Source organism: Patella vulgata, chromosome 5 (genome assembly GCF_932274485.2).
Source record: "Patella vulgata chromosome 5, xgPatVulg1.2, whole genome shotgun sequence".
Lineage (NCBI taxonomy): Eukaryota > Metazoa > Mollusca > Gastropoda > Patellidae > Patella > Patella vulgata.
In genome coordinates, this window is record NC_065883.2 from 24,382,579 (window position 1) to 24,408,481 (window position 25,903).

The 25,903-nt window shown below is 34.9% G+C and overlaps 1 protein-coding gene across 1 annotated transcript in view; it reads right to left on the minus strand.

The window, feature by feature from the left end:
- The window catches only part of LOC126821875 (protein quiver), an 81,352-nt gene extending 59,847 nt beyond the window's left edge, over positions 1-21,505 (minus strand). The window contains exons 1-2 of the mRNA XM_050550457.2: positions 21,179-21,505; positions 850-1,002 (exon numbers count right to left, since the gene is read on the minus strand). The gene's annotated coding sequence lies outside the window, so the exon portion shown is untranslated. The remainder of the gene's footprint in view (positions 1-849; positions 1,003-21,178) is intronic.
- Positions 21,506-25,903: the final 4,398 nt, after the last annotated feature.

The following is a 25,903-nucleotide window of genomic DNA, read 5'->3' on the forward strand; positions in this document are numbered from 1 at the left end:
ACACTATATCAACTATCTAATACTCTTGATAACAATATTAACTAGTCATTATTATTATCTCGTACTTCATTAAAGGAGATAGTCAACCTATTCCTAAGACAGATAAATGATTATGTGCATCTACATCTAAAAAGTTTCTAAACGTCTGCGTTTAAAAGCTGCACTGAATCAAACATTGCGTTTGTGACTTCACTGGCAGAAACCAAATTAACATTTGTTAACTGGAAAGGATAGAAACATGATTAACAGTTAATTTGAAAACAATCAAACTGCATCAATTTACTGTACACATACCATTTTTATGAAATGAAATGAAATGGGGTTTAACGTCCCACTTTCATGCACCAACCGGGCTAATGAAGATTGGCATATATGCTATGTGGTGTACTTTGTGAGCAATTTTTCAAAGACAGCAGAATCTACTCATCACCAAATTTTAATTGTCAAGGGAGGAAATTCCAAACAGGGATTCAGCTCACTTTCTTTAATTCCCCAGTTTACCAATCCATTAGCATTGTAACCTTCACAAGACAAATTGAACAATTCTGGTTAAAGCCCTTAAGTGTTAACTTAATCTGGCTGAAACAGTTTTTTTTTTAATCAAGGTCTATTACAAAATAAATACCAGTTACAATAATAACTGTATTAATGAGTGATTAAATATAGATTATTGTTTATACAGGGATTATCTACTAATCTTACACTATTAGATTCTACATCCATAATAATTAACAAAACATGCATAAAGCAAAATAAATATACCACTATGTAAATCTGTAAACTATTTTGATGCATGGGTTAACATCATTGCAGAACACATTCAAACTGATTAATTATTAATGTTCTTACCTGTAAATAATGATGGTCCTGACAAGCGATGGTGATATGCAAATTAATTCCTCCCTTTCGCTTGATTGACAGTTATAATTTACATCTCTACAGCATTAGAAGTACCTCCCTCTGATTTCTGGCCAATCCATTAAATGTACACCTAATCTTTTCCTGAAATAAATAAAAAAAAAAAATCAATTTCAAATTAAATTGAAATATAATTACCAGTAGATCAATTTTGTTTAAAATGCAAAATGATTGATAGCCAATCAGTGAAACATACACACACCAACACTAAAGTTCTATCCAGCAGATCAAAAAGAGACCTGTTATATACATGTATATCGTCGGTGAGCTATCAAAATTGTGTATAGTGGTGTATACGAAGGAATACAAATTTTACAGGAGGAACAAAAAACTGAATAACTTTGTGGGATATTGTCGTATCATCTTGAAATTTGGAACGGGGAAACGTTATTTGACACGTTACTTACTGATAATAAGCACAACGAAAAATCGTGATGTAATTTTACGTAAGCACACATACGAAATTTTGATATGGTAGTAATAGGAAAATGTGGTCTTTTTAGGAGAATACAAAATTTTGAAGCTAATGTTAAAATAAAGATATCAAACAAAAATGTTCATTATTAATTTATTTTGACTAAAACAAAACATGAACACGTCTACTGGACGCGGATATTTCAAGTTAATTACAATATAACAACAGTAAATAATAACAAACTTCATAATGTAGGCCTATGATTAGCTAAACCTTACAAAACATGAAAAAATACCAACAATATTTTAGTAAATTCATTCATATAAGTTAATGAAACGAGTACATCAAATAATCAACATAATTGATATATTCAACTTATTCCGCCTCATGAAGTAAATTGTCATAAAAAGGATGGTAATCAGAGGGTAATACCTTTTTAAGTTCTTGTAAATGGGTGTACTTTTTTGACTTGATTTTAAGTGGGGCGTCGTATAAGCAATGGAGCTCCAGAGGGTCGTCCTTTGACGGAGAACACCTTTTATTACGTCTAGGGAGATCGTTAAACTCGTCAGTTAAGTTTGTCTTATACTGAATATTACCATCCTTACGAATATCCGTAACTACAGGATCACCACTACGTGCACCTGGACGAAGTGTGGAATAATAACCTAACAGCGAGAAAGTTTTAAAAAAGTCGTGTGTAAGATATTTCACTTTATAAAGTGGGGTTACTCTTGCTGTACGTATTAAGTCCACGTAATTCTGTGGAATATAAATAGGTTTACCGCGAATTCTTCTCTCAATCGTGCTGTGAACGGAATCACATTCCATATGAGTGTGACCCTTTTCAAGAAATTTTTGCACGATGGTTATTTCTCTCTCAGTGGCAGCTTTTAGTAACATATTTGATAAAATTACATTTCTATTTTGGTATGTACAACCATCGCTATACAAAATAAGTTCTTTGACATCATGGTCGATAGAATTTATATAATCATTTAAGCAAGAGGCAAAAGTATTTGCATTAAGATCCCCAATACCTTCATGCCAAAAGTAATTGACCACATCTTTGCTCGCAAGATCAAAAATTGTGTAATTATGACATCCCAATTTCGTCTTGTAGTACATGGAACTAGCTGTAAGCAAAGGACATAATAACAAGGACTGGAGATCTAATGTCACAACCTTAACCTTATCTTCAGCTTCTGAACGAAGTTTGTCTGCAGCTTTCTCAGCTCTCACCTCATTTTTACGTGAGATGTGTAAGTTATAGTCAGCTTCAGAGATATTATTTGTCTCATAACCACAACAAATGTCACATCTGTCTTTCTTAGATCATTGAATACGGATATGAAAGCCTTCCTGCGAAGGAACAGCTTATCATTGTGTTTACAATCCTTCACATACACTTTGTATAATTCAGAAGCACTAGTAAAGACTGGCTCAAGATAATGTTTTTTCGAAGAGGATCTGCAATAATGTAAAGATAATTTCGGGAGTTCGTTAAGGAAGTGTCGCGCATAGTTGACCTTCTCTGTATTTGATACCGAAACACGTCTTTTAGTTGCTGCAGCTGTCTTTGGGATACCCGCACGAGAATTGCCTTTCAACCATTCGTAAACAGTCTTATCATTAATACCAAGAGTAGCCAAGAAAATGTTTCGGCAAACACTAACACGTTCATTATCCTTTTTAAGGTAGTATTTAAAAGACTTTTTTTTTCGGCTCTCTTCGGCTGGTTTCTTTCTGTTGCTAGCCACCACTTCATCAACCAAGCCAGCCACAAAGACTTTCTTCTGGTTCCAGGACATGTCAGCTCAAAAGCCATTGAATATCGATTGTCGCTCTTCTTCATTGAAAACAGAACATTTTTTACTCATTCGACAAGACTTTGCACACTTCGGCTCACCCATCTGTCGACCCATCCTTTCACTTGAAAGAACATATTTGCCACCTTCATCTTGTTTCAGGCCCCTGTAACTTTTACCCTCCATACGAAGTCTTTTATTTATATTTCTATCCCAGTTTGATGGATTTGACCTTCCACGCTTAGCACGACTCTTAGAGTGCTCTTTTATGGTTGCATTCGGTGAATCGATAATGATAGTTGTCAAAATATCATCATCCGGAATGGGCTGTACACCATCATCCGAGTCAAGTTCAAACATAGAAGTCTTCTTTCTTGGTGACCATTCTGGATCTCTATCATCATCATCATCGAACTCACTCTCAGAGTCAGTGAAATTGCCCAACTCGAAGCATCGCAAATTGACTTTAGGTTTTAAAGGGGTAGTTTGTGATATTGGATGTCCTTGTATTCTAATTGCTGAAGTTGGTATGAATGGATTGTCACAAGGAATGGGTAGACTAATATCTAGAATAGGTTCAGGTAAATTTGATGCTTTTTGATCAGAGCGTGGTGTATGGAAAAAGGCCTCAGTATCAATTGATATAAGGAGCCTTGGTATACTGTTACAGCTTTGATCCGTAACTGACGTTGATGTTTGTCCCGCAGAAAGACAACAGTTTGATGCAGGTAGGTAAGGCGTTGCTTCAGGTAAATATGAGTTTAATGCAGGTAAATGTGACCTAGATTCAGGTAAGTAAGTCGATGATGTACGCTTAGCTAAGTAGGGTGTGGAAGAAGGTAAGCAGGACGTTGATGTAGGTAAGAACGACCACGACGGTGATGCAGGTATGTAGGACGACGTTATTACTGGTAAGTTTTTCCAGGACGTTGCTAAGGGTGAGTTGCACGTTGTTAGGCGTAAGCTGGTCGTTGATAAAGGTGGGTAGGTAATTGGTGAATTTATAAACGAAATTGATTTTGATGCAGGTAAGTAGGGCCATGACGTTGATGCGTGTGATTAGGACGTCGTTACGGATAAGCCGGTTGTTGATGCAGGTGAGAAGAACTCTGATGCAGGTAAGTAAGTATTTGAGGGGGGTATGAAAAGTGTTGATTTTGATGCAGAGAAATGGGACCATGAAGTTGATGTGGGGGAATAGTACGTTGTTGCCGGTAAGTTGGTCGTTGATACAGGTGAGTAGGACAATGTTGCAGGTAAGTAGGACGTGGTTACAGGTAAGTAGATAGCTGATGACGTTAACTTGGAAGTAGATGCAGGCAAGTACGGAGTTGATGCGGGTAAGTGGGGTGTTGGTTTTGGTGTCGACGTAGGTATAGACAGCATTGTTTGATATGCAGATGACGTTTCCTTGGTAATGTCAACCATTGATGGTAATAGGCCTATGTCAGTCTTCGCAACTGAAATTCCAGATGAAAATATTTGAGATTTTCTCCTATTCCACGTAAGAACAGGCTACTTATGAATTTTCTGAAAAGCCGAAGTTGATTCCACTTCACCTGGATTTGAAGGCCTATTACTTTTAGAGTTTAGAGCCATTTTTAGTAACAATTTTCTTCTTGAAAAATCACCCATTTTGTTGATTTTCTGAAACATAATTTGAGAATATCTTTTAAAATCTTACGATAAACACTTCAAGGCATTATCAAATATTACATATCAAATATTCGTATATTGATTATCAACAGGCTTAGACGTCAGAGATATTCCTACGTTATATTCTCGTATATCACTAATTTCAAATTAATACGGTTATTAGCACTCCGTATTCATTATATTTTTGAACAAAGCTATTACATTGTTGCAATGAATATGTAGAAAATACATTTACCAATTTTATTAATAAATAACACCCACGATGCATACATAGGAAGCCTATCTCAAAATATCATCATAATTTAGGACTCTACAGGCCGATTGATAGTTTCTTTTAGCGAGTTTCGTGTCTGATAAGTATCGTAAACATTAATTAAGTTATAAAAATAACAAATTACTCACCTACAAGTCTAATTGTTTAGCTAAGCAAAACCACACGAGTTGACGATCAAATTCACCGGAGGTACGAAATTTTGCGATACCAAATAATCACCAATCAAAATACGAATTTTTTTCACGTGTTCCAATTGGAACAGAGTTACGAGACCCAGATAGAAATTTGCGCCAGACGCCGAGGGTTTAGAAACTGGGGAAAAAGGATATACAAAATTTTGACGATATACGCAATTTTCATAGCTCACCGGCAATATGGATTTTAACCATAGGCCTACATGTATGCAACAGTTGTCACATTTTGAATGCTTGGAAAAGAAAATTCTCTGGATCTTTACATAATGAAAACATTGACTGGTAATGTTTTTACAGTTCATCAAGTATCATATTAAAGAAGGAAATGAAATGAAATTATATGTGGTTTAAATAATGATGATGGGTATTAACTATAACACTGTAATCTAGTACTGGGTCACTTCCATAAAACAGGAACAACTACATGTATGTTGGCGTTTATAATACTATTCAGGAAGGAAACTGTTGAGTGTATGACAGTAACTCAGAATTTCATGGCCAGCACATGATTTTATTGTGATTGAAATGTTCCAAGTTTTAAAAAAAAAACACCTTAAACTCTGTTCCTTATTACTAAATCATTTTATACATAATCAAAGGACTACTCTACACTTTTCCTCTTTCTACAGTACTTATTAGACATCAAATCACATTGATTTTTACATAAGTTAATATATGTCAATCCGATTTTAAATCGTATTAGTGACACCCTTTACATATTTATAGTTATATGTACATCTTTGGGGAGAGGGTGCCCTTTCAACTAGAAGGCCTAATGTGTGCCAATCATGGTGGTTGCTAGGGTTACCTGGGTTTATTCAATAGGCCAAATAAATATTCCAAAACCTTGTTGTGAATTTTCTATTAGGTTTAATATATCCTACGTTATTTTAGCAAAGATCATGTATATTAAAACGTATTTATAGGTTGTAGGGTTTATATAAGTTATGTCTGTTCCCTAATCCCATTCCAATATCCTAAATAAAATATTGTTTATTAAAAAAATGTAAAAATATTATCATATTCTTGAAACATTTTGCTACTATATTCCTATAATTTCCAATCAGATACACACCAGATGATTTGTCAAATTTGAATTGTTTATTAAATACCTTCTGTCCATATTGAAATATACATTCTCTAATAACCTTGAATATTTCATCAATGATGGACAACTTCATTAAAACCTCTGATGTTGATTGACATAATATTAATGGAGGTATAAAACCTCCATCTGTTTCTCTATCATATCGACCATCTACATGGGGTGGTAGATAAAAACAAATCATTGCTTTTCCAACACACATCTATCTATATTATCTTCTATACATTTGTCATTTATATGCTAATATAAATTTCAATAATTCAACTGACAATATAATACAGACTACCAACTAAAACCAAATGACTTCTTCATTTTCTGCACTTAATGGACCATCCTTCTATACCGAGTGGTAAATGAACATAAATTGTTTTACACATCCTGCACAAATCTAAATTCGGATTATCATTTATGTTAAACATACATTATGCAAGAGCTAAATCTGTCTATTGCAGGTCTTTCATTAGGCCTGAAATGTTATCTAAATTATTAATTAGACATTTATTAACCTATCCAGACCATAATCAACTCTAGATGGCATCGCTAGCCTGCGATCTTTAATGGATTATGAGCCGATTTACTGCATAACTTTTCTTAACAATTTAACGATTAAATGGATAATCGAGACTATGCTGTTTATCGTACTGACTTATAAATGATGATTGAGGCTAGGCTAAAATTTCATTCGGTTAGTTCTCGGTTCATAGTGGATCAATTTGAATGAAATTTTCAGCAAATTGCCTTTACATTATCTAGTTTTTAACTATTATAGTGAGAACTGCCAACTCTTTATCTAATCTCCCATAATGTATCTTTAATAATTTACTAATTCAACTGACAATTAGGCTATCAACATGACTTCTTCATTTTAACTTATGATATACCATTTCCATCTCTGAGTGGTATTGTTCTAATCCTGCACAAATCTAAACTTTATATTATCTTTTATTAAATTGTAATTATTATCTATATGTTAATAATTTTACTAATTTAAGTGAGAAAATGACTTCTTCTTTTTCAATTATTATATCAATCATCCTTCCTGAATTAACACAAACAATTATTTTGCTTGCTCATCTAAATTTTATATTGTTTTGATAGAATTGTAATAAAATGTTTATAATTTTCATTAATTCCACAAACAATTAGTCCAGAACACAAACTAAAATGATTTAAATTTTGTTTTTTCTTTTTCAATCATTATTTAACGATAATTAATTACCAAATAAATATCATAATTAACAGATTTCCGACACAATGAAAGAATGTCATTAGAATGCTGGAGATTAAGAAATCCTTGGGGTGGTGGAATTGAAGTGGTCCACAGAGGTTTATGAAGCTAAATATGGTTAGGGTAGGATAAGGGTTAAAAACCTCTGTAGAAGTCACTAGGATAGGGGTGGGGGTGAAGAAGTGACTAGGATGGTGGGATTGATGTACATGTAGTCATGGTGGGCTAAATTTATTCAGAAGATTGTTGTGCTGAAGAATTCATTGGAGTGGTATTATTGAAGCCGTCTTTGGCTTGATGAGACTGAAGTAGCCACAAGAATAGTGAGGTTCAGGGAAGAAGATGAAGTCACAATTTGTTTAAAATACAGATCTATATTTCTTTTTGTTTTTTATACTTTCGATGGCCTCCACTACATAAAGATCTGACCAATTCTAGTGGGAGGTCACATCAGGGGTCATATGGGCGGCTTTTGACTGTATGATGTCAGACATTTGATTAACCAGTCAGTGTTGATGTTTCTAGTGCAACAGACCATCCCATAAGCTAATCCCTCACAGCAACCAGAATCCGGGTTATATAGCAACTATGAAGTAATCATTGCTTTGGTTGAGCCAAAGGACTAATTGCAATGGTGGGGTTGAGGTAGTCATTAGGATGAAGGTCATGTTGCCATTCAGACTGAGGGTAATGAAGAGCCGGTAGAAAATAATTTTATTCATACTATGCAATACCAGCACTCTAAAATAGTTTTATTTAACTTTTAAGACTATAAGTAGTTGCATTAACCATTTTGGTCTGCCAGTTAATGGGGTAGTAACAGTTATTTTCTTTCTGCCTGTCAAGAAATTAATATAAATAATCATAAAACAATTTGGCCACCTGGCTGACATGATTTTGGTATTTGAGTTATTCCACCTACTGTAAATATGTAAATATCCTTATACTATTCTTAGTCTATCAAATTATTTACAGATGTGCATAGACATACATACAAACATTACCTACATGTAGAAATAGAAACAATGGGTGGCTGAAAAGTTCTAAGCCTATCTTTGAAAGACCTGTACAAAGTTGATGGTTTCCATTTATTTTTCTACATTGTCCCCTTCAAGGTGTACACAATTTCGGCAATGATATTGCAAGGCCTAGATGCCCGTCAGGAAGACATTTTCTTCTGTCACCATAAAAAAGTTTTTCACAGCCGACGTGATGTCGTCATTACTAGGTAAATGATGACCGACTGGTTTCTTTTTCATTTTTGAATCCAGTTCTCATCCATGGAAACAAATCTGGCCAAAAAATTATCAGGATCTGCTTCAAAACGAGGCAGATTGTGACATGACATCAGGATTCTGACACGTTTCCGATCCACAGTCAAGAGCTTTGGCACCCATCTTGCAGACACAACACTGGTAATGCACCATGGTAATGTTTTCTTGAATGGTTGTGGGTCATCGTCAAAGATCTCACTGTTACACTTAAATTCCACAGCCACTTATTTACTGTGAAAAAGGAAGGGGCATCATCCCCCAAAAGTGGATTGCAGGTACTTGCTGACTGTCCTTCTGGAGATTTCAATCGGTGGGTTCACAAAGTTGGTCTGATACAAAGACAATAACAACATTACAGTTGCAGTTCCTATGTCTATGATTCATTCAATGATATTGGACTTGTTGGTGGCAAAAGTTTGTTTCAATGCATTTGATCTATCCTTTTCAGACCAGCCCTAGTAGCTTGATACATTAAACAGTCATTTTGTAACAGGTCATAGATGAATGGGTTTTAGTCACCAACTCATACATACACCAAGTTTAGGAAAGATGTCCATTCATTCTGAGGGGACATAAAAAAAATCCTGTGTATACCCTTCTCATTATGTTCAAAATCCTGTGTATATTATACCCTGCTCATTATGTTCAAAAACCCTGACAGTTAAAAGTTGAAATAAGAGTAGACTATAGATAGTGGTGCTGTTCAGGCAAAATTTTCCTCATAACACAATGATGTAAGATAAGATAAGATTTTATTGTATCGAAACATCCATTGAGGACAGCATACAATATATACATGTACATAAATTTATAACAATATAACAAATAATATATATATTTACAAACAAGACAAATGATAATTTTAATCTAGGTTACACATTCATTAACAGGACAAACAGTATGATAATCATCTCAGAATACACATTTACTTCAAACTGGTCTGATAGTGACACAACATTCAAAACAAGTATGATGAATGGGTATAAATATAATAAATAAATAAATAACAGAAAAACTTAGTATAGGTGTTGGCATGGGAAAATGGTATAGGAATGCTAGAAGCATTACATGAATCGAGTAATAAAACATGGGATGAAATATATTAATACATGGATGTATGCCTATCTTCATCAGCCTGTATTTCATTTCAATTTCTGATCACCACTGACACACCCAACTCCCCAAATTTATTGGTCCAACACGTTGAGATCTAGTGGAAGTTAAAATCAGATCTTACTTCTGTATACAGTTTAATCTGAATTAGATCTTACTTTTTTTACTAATTCATCGTTATGTTTTTTATTATGTTTTTCATTGTCTTTCAATAATTTTACATTACAGCAGTATGCCAATCAAAATTAAAATTGAATTGTTTTGTTGATGCAAATAATTAGTTTATAAAACTACCCAATTTATGTACATTTAGTTGAACGTCATCCCAAATAATAAAGCGCTCTGAGATATCTAGAAAGTTCATTATAATTTTGGAACATTAACCCTCGTTATGGGTTAAAAACATGTACGTTGATTTCATTGGATTTAATTTATATATTTTTTTAGGTATAACAAAATAACAATTCTGTCTTTGTTGAAAATCAAGATTAACATGTTGGTTTCTGATTTCAAATTAAAGTTATCTTTCCAGAAAAATCTGTTAGCTGTATATATATACGGTACGACTGTTATAAAGAAATAATAGACATAAACTAGGCCATTGATTTAACCATAAATATTAATACCATAGGATGATTATGCTTGTATTTAGACTAGTAATTAAAGTAATTTACAAGTTCAGTTGGCTGAATAGTGTGAATATAGGCCATATAATATCAATTTATACCAAACATATTTGTAATATGTCAAACAGCATGTTACCAATGGCAGAAAAAGATCCAGCCTATCATGAATCTGATCTGATCTCAGATATATTCAAGGATTCAATACAAAATTTAATGTAAACTTGCCTATATAATGAAATTTATCCAGTTCAGCTTTACCTACACCTCCTTACATCCATTACTTCTTTAATATCTGGATTAAATCTTTTATCTTCACACAGTCTTGTTAAGTTTGTTATCCGGGGACTGTTATCATGAATTATTTACAAGGATTGGTTCCTGTTCTTCCTCAGCCCGCATCACTGAGATCCAAACTCACTTGCACTGTTAAAGGAACTCTTCCGCTCTTTTCTTCCTTTCAGTGAAAGGTTTTTTTCGTCACTTTTTTGGAATTTTCTTTGATAATATCTCATACTGACGCCAAAAATTGCACAGCTACTGCCCATGCCTCATATGTTAGACAAAGCGGTAGCCTACCACCCACAAAAAAACTGTCACACACTTTTTCATTCTAAATTACTTTAACATTTCATTGAGTGATGTGTCAAACAAAGCAAGGAGCAAATATGTTAAGGTTCCATGATTGTTACTGTTTCCAAGAATCAGGGATATACTAGTGTCAAAACATTTAACCAGGTGGAAATATTAATTTTTTTACTTCAAAACTTATTTCGTTTTGCCATCCCTCGAGACAAAATAGCAATTTGTTCTCGCTATACGTGTCATCTACTTTGATACCTACAAGTCTATTTTGCCATCAACGTGCTATTATATAACAACATTAAAGTGGTGATATGACTTTCAACAAGTCTATTTCACTATAAACCAGCGGCTGCCAGGCAGGATACGCCCACATTTTCGAGACATGGATAGAGAACAAGCTAAAAAGAAAGTGATTTTTCCTACAATCAAGGGCCATAATTCAGGAAATTACAATTCGATATGCGCAAATATCGACAGGAACCGAGATCTTTGAACTATAAACTTACATTTCAAGTTTCAACAAAATCGGATAAAAATTGTGACCTCTACAGGGTCCACAACCTTGATATACCATATTTTTACGCTATTTGAGAATGAGGGGCGGCCATTTTGTCTGTCAGGTTTGGGCCGATTTTCACGAACTACAAACTCAGCCATCCTTAGGGTGTAACGGTGATATAATAATACGTTTTTTAAAATCGGATAAACATTATGACCTCTATAGGGTCCACAAGCTAAAAATGCAATTTTTTGTTACATCAGGGGCCATCATTCAGGCAGTTACGGTCCAATATGCGCGATTATCGCAAGAAACCGAAATCTTTGGCTTATAAATTTTCATTTCAAGTTTCAACAAAATCGGTTCAAAATTGTGACCTCTATAGTGTCCACAACCTTGATATACCATATTTTTACGCTACTTGAGTACGAGGGGCGGCCATTTTGTCTGTCAGTTTTGGCCCGATTTTCACGAAATTCGAACTCAGCCGTCCTTAGGGTGTAACGGTGATATAATGATACATTTTTTAAAATCTGATAAAAATTATGACCTCTATAGGGTCCACAAGCTAAAAACGCAATTTTTTGTACAATCAAGGGCCATAATTCAGGAAGTTACGGTCCGATATGCACGAATATCGAAAGGAACCAAGATCTTTGGGTTATAAACTTCCATTTCAAGTTTCAACAAAATCGGATAAAAATTGTGACCTCTATAGGGTCCACAACCTTGATATACCATATTTTTACGCTATTTGAGAACGAACGGCGGCCATTTTGTCTGTCAGTCTTGGGCCGATTTTCACGAAATTTAAACTCAGCCGTCCTTAGGGTTTAACAGTGATATAATAATACGTTTTTTTAAATCAGATAAAAATTATGACCTCTATAGGGTCCACAAGCTAAAAACGTGATTTTTCGTAAATCAGGGGCCATAATTCAAGAAGTTACGGTCTGATATGCGCGAATGTCGAAAAGAACTGAGATCTTTGTGTTATAAACTAACATTTCAAGTTTGAACAAAATCGGATAAAAATTGTGACCTCTACAGTGTTCACAAGCTAAAAACGTGATTTTTCGTACAATCAGGGGCCATAATCCATGAAGTTACAGTCCGATACATGCCAATATTGAAAGGAACCGAGATCTTAGGGTGATTAACCTATATTTCAAGTTTCGTTGAAATCAGATAAAAATTGTGACCTGTAGACTGTTCACAAACAATTGTGGACGGACGGATCACGGACAGGGGCGACGACAATATACGTCCACATGAAAATGTGGGCGTATAAAAAGTTATTATACATCAACATTAAAGTGGCATTTTCACTTTCAACAAGTCTATTTTGCCATCAATGAGCTATTATATATCAATGTTAAAGTGACATTACCACTTTCAATAGGTATATTTCACCATCAACGTGATATTAAATGTTAAAGCCATGTTACCATTTTCAACAGTTCCATTTCACTATCAACAAGTTATTATTTATAATAATAATAAGTCATAATAATAAGTCCATTTATATCGCGCTAATTCCACATATAGTCAATGTTGAAGTAGCATATAACTTTATTTCACTATCAACATGCTACGGTATATCGACATTAAAGTAGCCTTATATCGCAAATAAATCTAGTCTTGCCTAATTATAGAAAATTCAATCTTCGGCCTACATATGAAAGCATTTAGTCTGCTCGACTTCTTTAGATCCACTCACAACCAAAGTATGTATGACCCATAATGTATTTTAAAACATCCAAATTTCATCAATTGATTGACAGACATTTCTCAAATTTTGCTTACAATCCAATTTAAATACCATTCGTAACTACATGTAAATAGTAAATTCCTGGCTAAATCAAAAGCCTTTTTTATTTACCAGACTTTTAAGAACACTGATGCCTACATGTTATTCAAGACAAAATTCATGTAACCCACATGAAATAAATTTCTTTGATATCATTTTGAGATGTGGTTTGGTTAGTATTAATCCGGAGGTACAAGGTTCGAATCCTGGTGTTTGCCAAGAAAGTTCCCAAATATTTTCCATCCTGGGTTCCCCTTTTCAGCGATACAGGACGAAGGTTCTCGCAAGGAAAAGAATCTATTCATTTGGATGGTATGAAACACTGAAGTCCATATGCAATTATGCATAGTGTATGATGGTCTTCATCAGCTGCACAGGAGCAGATGTGTATGATGTTAAACCCTATTTCAATTTCATTTCATTTACTTTGAGATTAATTCAAGAACACATTTGGGAGAAGATTACCAGAGCAGCAGCTTAATCTACTGCATACAGGAATGTTTTAATGATTCAGTGTACAAGTCGAGATCATCACTAAAAAAAACTTCTTTAGGATTCAGAAACAAAAGTAAATAAATTTTATAGAAAATTACATTTTTAACAGGATAACTATACAGATTTAAAATAACTGCCAAGCTTATAAAGTTCTCTAACGAGGAAGTTTACGTATAAAGTATATAAATATTTCTGAGCTTAGCTAACAAATATTACTTGATTTGATCATTAAGGAATAAGAAATAAATCGTTAAATGGCTATATATGTCTTAACAGGAATGTACACACGCTATTAAATTAAGTAAATTTTGTGATTTGTGATGCCAAGGTTTTTTGCTTGGTTTGACAAAAGATCATAGAAATTACAAATTGGATAGAAAATCTAATCAAGATATTATCTCAAACAGACATTATAAATATAGAAGCTTATTTATTTAAACTATCCAACATTTAACTAAATCAAAAACATTTGCTTTCTCTAATCCCCAACTAGATATCAAATTCAAATGCATGATCAACATTGATAAAATCTGACTAACAACCTTTTAGCTCTCTTTCAAGTGCATGTAGCCGATCAAATATCAAACCCACCATTACACAGTTCAAAATTCAAACAGGAAGAATCAACAAATCTAATTATCTTAAAAGCAGATGGATTTAGTTTAATCAAAGGCATTAAACTTTTCAAGTCAGCTCTGCAGTTCAAAATGATTTGAAGCGATAAGAGATTTATTTCCCAGATTATCCAGGCTAGTTATTGGGAGATCAGATTGTGCAGGTCTTAAAGATTTTCCGTTCATCTTGATTTGATAAAACAGTAAAACAGATCGCGGTGTTCTGTTAGTCGTCACAAAAAACACCCTCTCTAGTGTTCCATTATATGATCAAATGTTGTTTTTATACATCACTAACAGATATCAGACATCAATAAAAATGGAAATTCATTGTTTTTTAACGTCTGGTGAAGTCTCGTCAACATGTGTAATCATGTTTACTGTGGTTACTTACGAACTACATGTAGGGAATTTTGACAGCATAACAGAGCTATCCACTAAATGTATTCGTCTAGGAGTTCCATAATGCTGACAAACTTCTATGCACTCATAAATATGAGCTAATTTGAATGACTTTTTTATTCTTCCTACATGTATCTTAGCTGGAATTTTATGTTCAGAAAACCTGTAGACAAGAATTCCACTCATGCATAAATGCTCAAAGCATCTTGTTGTGTTGAAATGGAGTTTTATAGCACGTCAGCTCCCAACTAATATATCTTATGATCAACATAGTGGAAATGATATAGATAGACATTTTCAATTAAATTGCCAGAACATGATCTTGTATACAGATTGAAAACAATCTATTCCTTACCATAAAAAAAGCTGTAGAAACTTTTGCCAGGGGCAGCAGCTATCTAAGAATACAAAGAAAGAAGAATGATGAATTAGCTAATGTTTCTTGATAAACCTGATTTGATTTTCTTCCAGAACACCTGCTAAAATCTAGCTTTTTACTTCTTGGGAAAATAAAATAATCCCAAAACATGTATTTTTCAAGACTCTAATTTGGTTTTGTCTAATACCTCAAATTCATGAAAAAATTGTATTTCATTCCCCAAACTAACCATACAATATGGCATAAAAGGAAATATATCATTATGTCATGGTTCCACCCTGTGATTTGCCAAATAATGTTTCTCACCAGATATGGCTAATCTACCTTTAAATTAAATTTAAGTATCCTTTAGATTGGAGACACAGTTCAACAAAATTTACTTAATATTTTGTACAGCTGATCATGAACTCGATGATTGTTGCTATGTTGAACGAAGGTGAATCAAGAGTGAGATATCAGTAATCAATGGCGCCACGAACTGTCCTGGTCTTTGTTTACTTTTCGTTCTTCCGTCTAGTTCCTCAATTCTAAAACAAACTAAGTTATCTAATTTCTGGACAACAAATCTATAAAACACTTGTCAACTTCCACTAAAGTCAAATCTTCAACAGATTCCAACCAGACAGGTTATGTGCTTGATCTCCAATTACTCACGGATTAGGTCAAAAATCATATTACAATAAAATAAATCATTCTGGACCAAATTTAAAGAGCGATACTTCACCACAGGGCCAGTTATATTCCTAAACACATGTGCAGGAAAACTGTACAACGAAAAAAAGACATAAAATAAGATATTGTTCAATCAGAAATAATGCAGACACCAAAACCCATTTCATGGATTTGGCTCTCCTAAATTTGAAGTGCTGAGGTCATAATCAATCTGTTAACACTGGTCAACATTTTTCCTTAAAACTTAACAAACAGGACCTCTGCCCTACACAAATCACAAGAAGAACCCTGCTTAAATGACAATCTCTTAACATTTTAAGCAGTTTATAAATAAGTTGTAAAGATATCGCCGTCTGAAATGCAATATACGACAGACATAATCCTTTCTTAGCCAGAATCAATCACAAATTACTAAATAAAAACCTAAAATCATGTAAAGGAGTTTAAATTTTTACAATTTGTCGTATAATGTAGGAATAGACAATGTAAATTAAGCTTTTCCAACCTGCTTCAATACAATATTTCTATTCTTGTGAAATGTAATATCTCTTATGGGAAATATTTCTCGTGACATCTCATTATTTCTAAGAATTTTTCTGATTGTACTCAAATTGATGATTAGGCACTTTTTGTATTAAGCTAAGTGTGAAATGTATATTTCTAAATTCACTGCAGGTTGCAGGTGTATCATGACCTAGAATAAAATAAAATTTGATTGAATGCGATTATATAGGAATGAAAATATCAACATCTGCATTAGGGCATTCCATGTTAAAATTGAAAACTGATCTAAATCATAATTTAAGCAACATAGTGTAGTAATTATCAAATAGTTAATAATGCATACCTTCATCTGTAATAACGTTCATGTTCAATAGGTCTACATGACCTCAGTTATAATTTCTCAAATATTCAGCTGAAGATTCTGATCGGCTCCAATCTGGCCCTTACTCCCGAGCAGTACTCGATTTTAATGATGGCAAAATTACGGTGGCCTGATAGTGTCATACACTGATTTATACCTTTTTCTTGAAATTTACTTCATATGAGAAATCGAATTGAAAACTGTGATAAATAAAAAAACCATGAAAAAAACTTTCCACTGCGGAGAAAATATTTACACTGCGGAGAAAATATTTCCACCGCGGAGAAAATATTTACACCGCGGAGAAAATATTTACACCGAGGAGAAAATCTTTACACCGAGGAGAAAATCTTTACACCGCGGAGAAAATCTTTACACCGCGGATCAAATCTTTACACCGAGGAGAAAATCTTTACACCGCGGAGAAAATCTTTACACCGCAGAGAAATTGTTTCCACCACGGAGAAAATCTTTACATCGCGGAGAAAATCTTTACACCGCGGAGAAAATCTTTACACCGCGGAGAAAATGTTTCCACCATGGAGAAAATATTAACACCGCGGAGAAAATATTTACACTGCGGAGAAAATGTTTCCACCGCGGAGAAAATGTTTCCACCGCGGAGAAAATATTACACCGCGGAGAAAATATTACACCGCGGAGAAAATGTTTACATCGCGGTGGAAAGGTTTTTCATGTTTTTTTTATTCATCACAGTTTTCACTGCGATTTCTCATATGATGTAAATTTCAGGAAAAGGATATAAATCAGTGTATGGCACTAACAGGCCACCGTACAAAATAGATAAATTTTGGGTTGAGTATAAGATTCTGAATTGATACGATTGACTGGGGTTTGTAACTTGATCTACTTTAGGCTAAAGTTTTTTCATAATAGCCTTTTAATTTGTGATGGTTTATCTTTAAAAAGACTGCTATAGGATTTGTAAATTGATTTAAGTTTGAAATTTATGTTTTAAGACAAAAAATGTTCAATATTTATTTTATTTACCTTGTGCTACTCGCCCAGTATATACCTCAGAATACAGCAAATCGAAGCAAATCTCAAAAATTTCTGGGGAAAGAACCCAACACCCCTCACGGAGGGATTCACGTCGCACCGGACCTTACCCTTTTTTTTTTTAATGCAGACCCCCGCCATCGACTTGTTATACCGGCCCTGTTCACTGGGGGTTCCAGGTTAGACAATATTCTCAGTCTAACAGTCTACGCTTACTATGTGACTCATTTGGAACTTTAAATTATATGAAACAGAAGTTTTAGGATTGTGTTTTAGGTAACCAATGTTTTGTATTATGTTGAGAAAACAAAAGAAAGCCTGACTCGCGTGTTCAAAAATAGAATTTATTTAAAATCTTCAAAGCTCAAATTATAAGTTTTGTGTTGCTGACGTTGGAAATTGTAGGACGTATCTTATTAAGGAGGTATTTGGTTATATACCACTTGTACATCTTACGAGGTCATGTGATGTCAGTTAATCGCAGTGTTTTGATTCAATTTTGTCAGCGTCACTTGCGCATCTCATTATGAAGCAAATCTGATCAGCCTCAATTATAGCTCTCGAGGTAAACACATACCAAATGAACAGGTTAGCCTACATGGACCATCCTACATCTGGTTTTGTAGCCGTAGAAATAATGTATTATTTACATACCATGTATTTTTTTCCTCCAAATTCTGTCATATCATTCTAGGTTAAAGCAGATGCAAGTCCCTATTAGTACCAGTAATTCTTTATCCAGTACCAAAATATTTTATATTCTATTTATAGGTAGAACACATGTTGTGTATATTACACGAGTGGTCAATACAGGCTACATAAACCATGTGTAAGTTTTAATATCCATGGTATAGGAGAATCATATTGACCAGTGTAATATGTACATAGAGCATGTGTTGTTTGTAATAAATATTTACATACATATTCCAATGGCAAACAAATACATATACATAATATGTATAATGTTTTAGCATATTTGCGTGAAACCTGTCTCATGGCATCATGCTGGTCCCAACTCAAGCCAATTCCAACTCAACCCAGCTCATCTCAATTACAACTAACCCAGCTTATCTCAATTATAACTCAACCCAACTCAACTCAATTACAATGCAATCCAACTCAACCCAGTGTCCTTATTGCCCTGGCTTCAATTACAAAAAATACTTTGAACGCATACATGTCTTATATCATTCATATATAAAATGATTTGTTTTGTTTCACCGAGTCTCGACTATACTCACATTCAATTCAATATTATATGCAGATCGTTTCTGAATGCACATTAAAAGCATAACCATGTTCTAGACTTTAACATTGCTTAAAATAAAAACAACCAATATAATATATTCAGCTTCAGATTAAAGGCTGTTTAGCTATAGGTTTTTGAGGAAGATATGAAAATACTTTTAGCAAGAGAAACATGAAATACAATCAAAACCATAGTATTTTTTACTAATTAATGTGTATGTGTATATATAAATGATTTTTTTTTTTTGAAAATGATCATTCTTAAACAATTGTTCAACTATTACAAAATATATGTCCTGGAAATTCTATGAAAGCGCCCTTTAATTTTACTTCCTGCCAATATGTTGGTAAAAAAAACCCACACATAATAACTTGTTGCATATATAGCTTGTAGAAGGCACTCAGTGACTTTAGTTGGAAAGGTATTATTATAACACATTCTGTATAAACAACTTTTTACAACAAAATATGTGCAACTGTGCAAATACAAGGTAGACCCAATTATACATTTGAATATTGTCCCTAGTTTGAAAAGAAAAAAAGTTTGATTTGCTAGGATTTTACTAAACAGTGGTGTTATAATTGGATCAAATGTAAAATTGACTAGCAAAGTTTATGCATACGGTACCTGACAAGGTGTGCTTACTCTTTCAAAAACATTTGTTATCACTTCTCATTATTTGGGATGTTTGCATAGTTGGCAATTACTTTTTATAGTTTTCTTTTTCAAATTTCCTTAGTCTCAGTTAAATACTGACAAAAATCAAAGTAATGATCTACTGTAAGAGTGACCAGGGGCGGATCCAGAAATTTTTGCAGGAGGGGGTTTGCCAGGTTCCTGTTAAGGAAATCTGTCATCATCGTCTCTAAATTACATAGGCATACATACAAATTGAGCTCTATAAAAAGAGAAATCATTTTTGTAATGATGTAGGAACACATTGTGATTTAATTGCATTGATGCAAGGCATTCAATTTTTTTATGTAGCTGAGCAGGGTGGGGTTTGGACCCCCCAAGCCCCTCCTCTGGATCCACCCTTGGTGATGTCTCAACACCTTGTATATAACTGCAAATTGTACCATTATCTGTATCTTGGTATTGAAATGGTGATTTCAGATTATTCATACATGTTAAATAGAATTGAAATAAACAATTCGCTAGGGTGTCCTCACTCAGAGTAGCTGAATAGTATGTAGGACCCTACTGTGAATATCCGATCCGTTTCCGAGCCATGCAATGTAAGAAATAGTTGGAGAACAGATTCTAATATTGCTCCAAGCAATCTCTAATAGTCGCTTGTAATATAGATTGTCCTTATTTTAATAAAATAAAACTGACTGCCTTTGCAAATTAAAAAAATTATCTTTATTTTTAAGATTTATTACAATTTAGAGTTTCAAACCTAGACACTTACTCAAAATGTTACATTGGCCTAACATAAAATTAATTTCATAATTTCACTAATCTAACTACTGTTCATAAAATGTCATATGAAAGATGAGCTAATATGAGAGGTTAACTTAATCATAAAACACCAGGGTATTTCACAGAGTAAATTTGCCATTCATGGTTGATGTGACTTCCATTCAACATCCTATCCCCAACCCTAACCCTAAATAAGATACAGTGCAGGTGGGGGTCATGAAGACAATTATCTAATATAATATACTGAAAACAGAAAGGTTTCAGACAGAATTATGTTCTTGACAGTCATCTGGGCAATCTTTCGAAAATATTACCTATAAATAATTATCTTATTTCATAAGTAGATTAAAAGTTGCATCATCTATTGACATAAAAATATACCAAACAAGAATTCTGTGTAGTATGTAGATACAAGGGCTTAGAACAAAACGTTAATGCGTACAGAACGGTTGTTATAGGCCCATGATCCGTTCATATTTACTGGATTTACAGCAAGCTTCCATTATATTCGACACCGTTGGTTTTATCATTAGTTGAAATAATAATAGGCCCTACCTCATAATGTCATATAATCCCTGCAATCTAGGCTACTCCAATTTGCATCGTGTGACTCTCAAATAATATAAGAACTCTTTCAACACCTCGAGTAGTTTTCTCTAACTAGTCCCCTCTGTACTAGTAGTGCACTGTTCAATATCCACTCTTCACCAGAATTCTCAGCCACTCCAACAAGATTCAATGCCAGCCAGCGAGAAGATATTTTTAACCAAGTCCAATACTATTCTCATTTCGCCGTCTCTCTATTTGCCTGACTGGCTTATTCGAGCCAACAACAGATGTTATAGCCGTGATCCTATACATACATAATGGTTACAGTCTATCTCATACATTATCATAACTTGAATATTAGGCCGATATACGTCATGTGATTATTACGTCATGACAGGTGCGCGGTGCCAGTGATCAAAGAACTTTGGTAAATCGTAGATGAATAACAGTTAGCAAAAATAATTCCTATCTTTACGGCTACTTGCACATCCCCTTCCACCCAAATAAAAAAACATATGGTTGGACAGTAGGGTTGTCATTTTTTTTTCTTCGTCTTTTCTTTCTTTTTCTGGGGGCGGGGAGGGGCAGTAAGTAGGAATATAACCTACTGAATTAATAAATGGATCCTCTGCTAATCCTTCTCTCCGGACTGTGGCACTGCAGACCCCGTCGTATGTACCCGAGCCGTCGGTTTTTCGTCCCATCCGAACGACAAGACATTGAACCACTGACGCCGGAAACCCCGCATCTGATAACGCCTCTCGCTTATTATGGACTCGGATTATTATATTATTATTTGCTGATTTCTGCCATCAATGTACATATTATATTATTTATTGTAGATGTGCTGTTTGCTCTCCTCAATGGACTTGTTGGTACAATAAAATCTTATCTCATCCTGCTAAAATGTTGTTTGCCCAGTTAAAACATAATTACTCATGTAATAGTATTATATTATGCTGTGCCCGTTTCTGAGGGAGCCACGGTGGCTAAGGAAGTAAGACGCTGGCTTGCTAGCCTGGAGGTCGGGTGTTCGATCCCTGCATTAGCCGAGAAAGTTCATCCAGATTTTCCGGTGTGGTTCTCCCTTGTCAGTAATGCAGGACGGAGGGCCTGACAAGGAGAGCTGTCTAGTCGTTCGGATGGGACGAAAAACTGAGGTCCCGTTTTATCAGTTGTAATTCGATATAGGAGTAGGCCGTAGCTACGCGGTCCGGGCAAAATTGCCCTCATCGGACACGGTATGGTGTATTCCCGTCTTCATTAGGCTAGTCGGAGCAGAACAGTAGGACGTAAAACCCCATTTCAGTTCATTTCATTTCCCCGTTTCTAAAAGAGGATCGTGATGCCGCTGCATTTCGATTAGTGCATATCTTTTGAAATATGTGTGCACTTGTTCAGTTCTCCTTTTGTGGGACGGGGTGCGGGGGAACAAAAAAGGCGTCTAGTCGGTCGGATGGGACGAAAAAAGATTCCTACCCGTGCACTCGTTGGCATGCACATAATAGAGCCCTTGTCAGGTGGACTTCAATGAAGAGTAGGCTGAAACGGGATGTTTCCTTCACAACACACCGTATAACATATGATGACATTATTATCCCGGTTAGTGAAGGAAGTTTCATTTCCGCAGAATTTTTTTTTTTTTTTTTTTTTTTTTTTTTGCGACGTCGTGTTAAAGAGTCGACGTCGCGTTCTTTCTCAATAGCTTAAGGGCGACGCGCAACAAGGGGTGGGAAGTGGCCGAAATAGAACACCATAATTCTGAGTTGCAGAACATTTTATTTACAATTACTGGAATTCTATATAGAGGTCTGTTTAACAATATTAACCTGGTAGTAATATATATATATATATATAAGCAGACAACAACCCATGGGCCACCCCTCCCCTCTGCCGGTAATTGATGTATGAAAAATAAACAAAGACACCTTAACTATATTGCAGTCTTTATGACCTAAATCATCCTTTGTCCAATAGCTCCTCAATCAATCGGGAATGAGTTTAACGTCTATGATCTGAAATAAATAATATTAAACGGGCATTATGTAAGAGCTATATCTTCCTACTGCAGGTCTTTCTTCGGGCCTAAAATGTTATATAAATTATTAATAAGGCATTTATTAACATGACAAGACCATAATCAACTCTCAATGCCATCGGATGACTCCGATTTTAAGTAGATTAGAACGGTTCGGGCATTTAATGAAAATAGCCCCCCCCCCCCCGTTGAACTTAGTCCAGATAGGCACATGGGTCGATATTTTTGCCGATTTAGCAAAATTCAATCAATTACACATTCAATCAAACCAAAAAGTCTTATTGTCAAGTATTGGGTGAAATTACTCGGTACATTTAAGTAGAAAGTTAACGTACATCTTACATTACATGTAAATGATGATGATCACTGTCTTTTTGTACTTTATTTTGGACATACGAATTTTGAGATTGTGCGGGCGAATTTTCCTTTGTTATTGTGTCGAATTTCGCATTTTATTGTTATGGGGCCGGCGTTTTATTGATATGGTGGGCCGATTTGGTTTTCTGATGCTCAGTGGAAAAATGTGTTTATGCGCCCCTGACTCCTACATCCAAGTTAAATTATTTTTTTTTAAACCCGACTTGAACAGCATTGTCAACCTGGAAGTCCGGTGATCCCCTGGATTTTCCAGCATGCCCCCCGCCCTCTTGCCAGCGGTACAGAACTATCTACTAGTTGTGTCTATGCACACATTGACGTGCATATAAAATAAACCTTTCCTGTTGGAATTTGATGACGAGTAAACGGACACGTAACTGTCCGGGAAAAATTTCCCTCATAGCACACAACGTATTAGTTACTTTAGTAACGAAAATATGAGAGCCCTACCTGCTCTCTTCCAGCAGGTAGGACTCTCATATTTTCGTTACTAAAGTAACTAACAACGTATATGCCCGTTTTCTCTAGACCGACTGCTGCAGAAAGGTAGAACTCAAAGCCACATTCCATTTCACTTCTCTGTTCTGAATTGTAGGTGGGTTCCTTTCTTTAACTATCCAAACAATCCTGACTAGTTTAATATAAAAACTCTAGATAAAATTGATGTTCGAATCTGTAATTCGATGGTGTACTTCCGTAGGACTGACACAACAATCCCACTTAGACAAAAAAATCTTTGAAATGTAGGGCGTTTATTAGTTTTCAGTGACAGGGGCAGTGACTCTGCTAATAAAGTTCCTCCTTATGACTACTGGAACAATTCCAGGAAGTTTAAAATTGAAGTGGGCATATTAAAAGATATTCAAAAATACGTCTTTAAACAATGAGTTTTATAATGACAACCCCAAGACCTTCGCCCACAACTTCCTTCTGTGGTTGTAATTAACCGTTCTTGGTTCAAAACTAAGTATAATAGTATGTAATTTATACCAAACTAAGAGTAGTAAACGTTCAAGGACTGAAAGATTACCGTTTTCTACATGTAGAAAGTTTATCCATTATATATTTGGCAAGAAGCCGATCATTCGTCGTTATATCAGTTTGACTTAAGTATAAAATGAACAATAAAAGAAACGCCAAATTTTGGTAGCGACATACAGATAAATTTGTGGAAACTGTTTTAATAGCATTTTGTAGCATCTACAAAAAACCAATAATCATTAATTACTGCACCAAATACAAATTATGGAGTTATTTTCTTACATTATCATTTCAGATTCAAGGGCACAATTCTGTCCTAGAACCTTTTATTCTAGTGCCAATCAAATATTTGAAGCTCTGTGACATGTTTTACACAGAAGTAACGGAATTCTTCAGATGTTTGTCGCATTTTAATTACCTCGTGTTATTAGCGATATCGCGTTTATCAGGTCACCCAATTGGAGGTGAGTGCTCTAAAAGCTGTCTTGATGATCATTTCGAAATTGCTAAATATTTTGGGCTGATTTCAGATTTTTTGGTGTTTGCTTTTCATTTTTAAAGTATACTCTTCACAAAAAGTAGGGGATATTGAAAAGCAAATACCTATACAGGTTGTGATATGATCAATAGTCATGGACACTTGAAATGCTTTGAGGGTATGTTCACAGATGAAGAACTTATCGCCCCAACAGAACCACTGAGCTTTTAGAGTATGTTCACAGATGAAGAACTTATCGCCCCAACAGAACTACTGAGCTGTACACGCGACACGCAATAGCGCCATACACGTGGGAGGGGTTCATTGTCAAATTTGACACTTCAAGGAAGGGTTGATGAAAACTACCGCGTGCTGCTTTATCCTATCCATGTTTGCTTTCCTATCGGTTCTTGCATAAGATTTACTGTTTAGCGTATCTTTGCTTTAGTGTGTTATGTTTAATTTGCAATGAGACGTCTTCTACGTGCTATTGGCATGCTTCAAATGGGTTCTACACAGCGAGCAGTAGCCAACATGCTTAATGTGTCACAGTCTGTGATCAGCAGACTGTGGAACCGGTACTAACAAACACACAATTTTGATGATAGACCTCGTTCAGGTCGTCCTAGAGCCACTACACAAGCCCAGGATCGATACATTCGTACACAGGTCCTGCGAAATATCGAGGGCAAACGGCCAATCAGCTTTCTGTAAACTTGAACCAAGTTACAGGAATTCGAGTTACACCCCAAACGATTAGAAATCGGCTAAATGCAGCCCATTTACATGCGCGACGACCGCGTGTTGTGCCTCCATTAACTCGCCAGCACAATGCAAACAGGCGTCAATGGTGTAG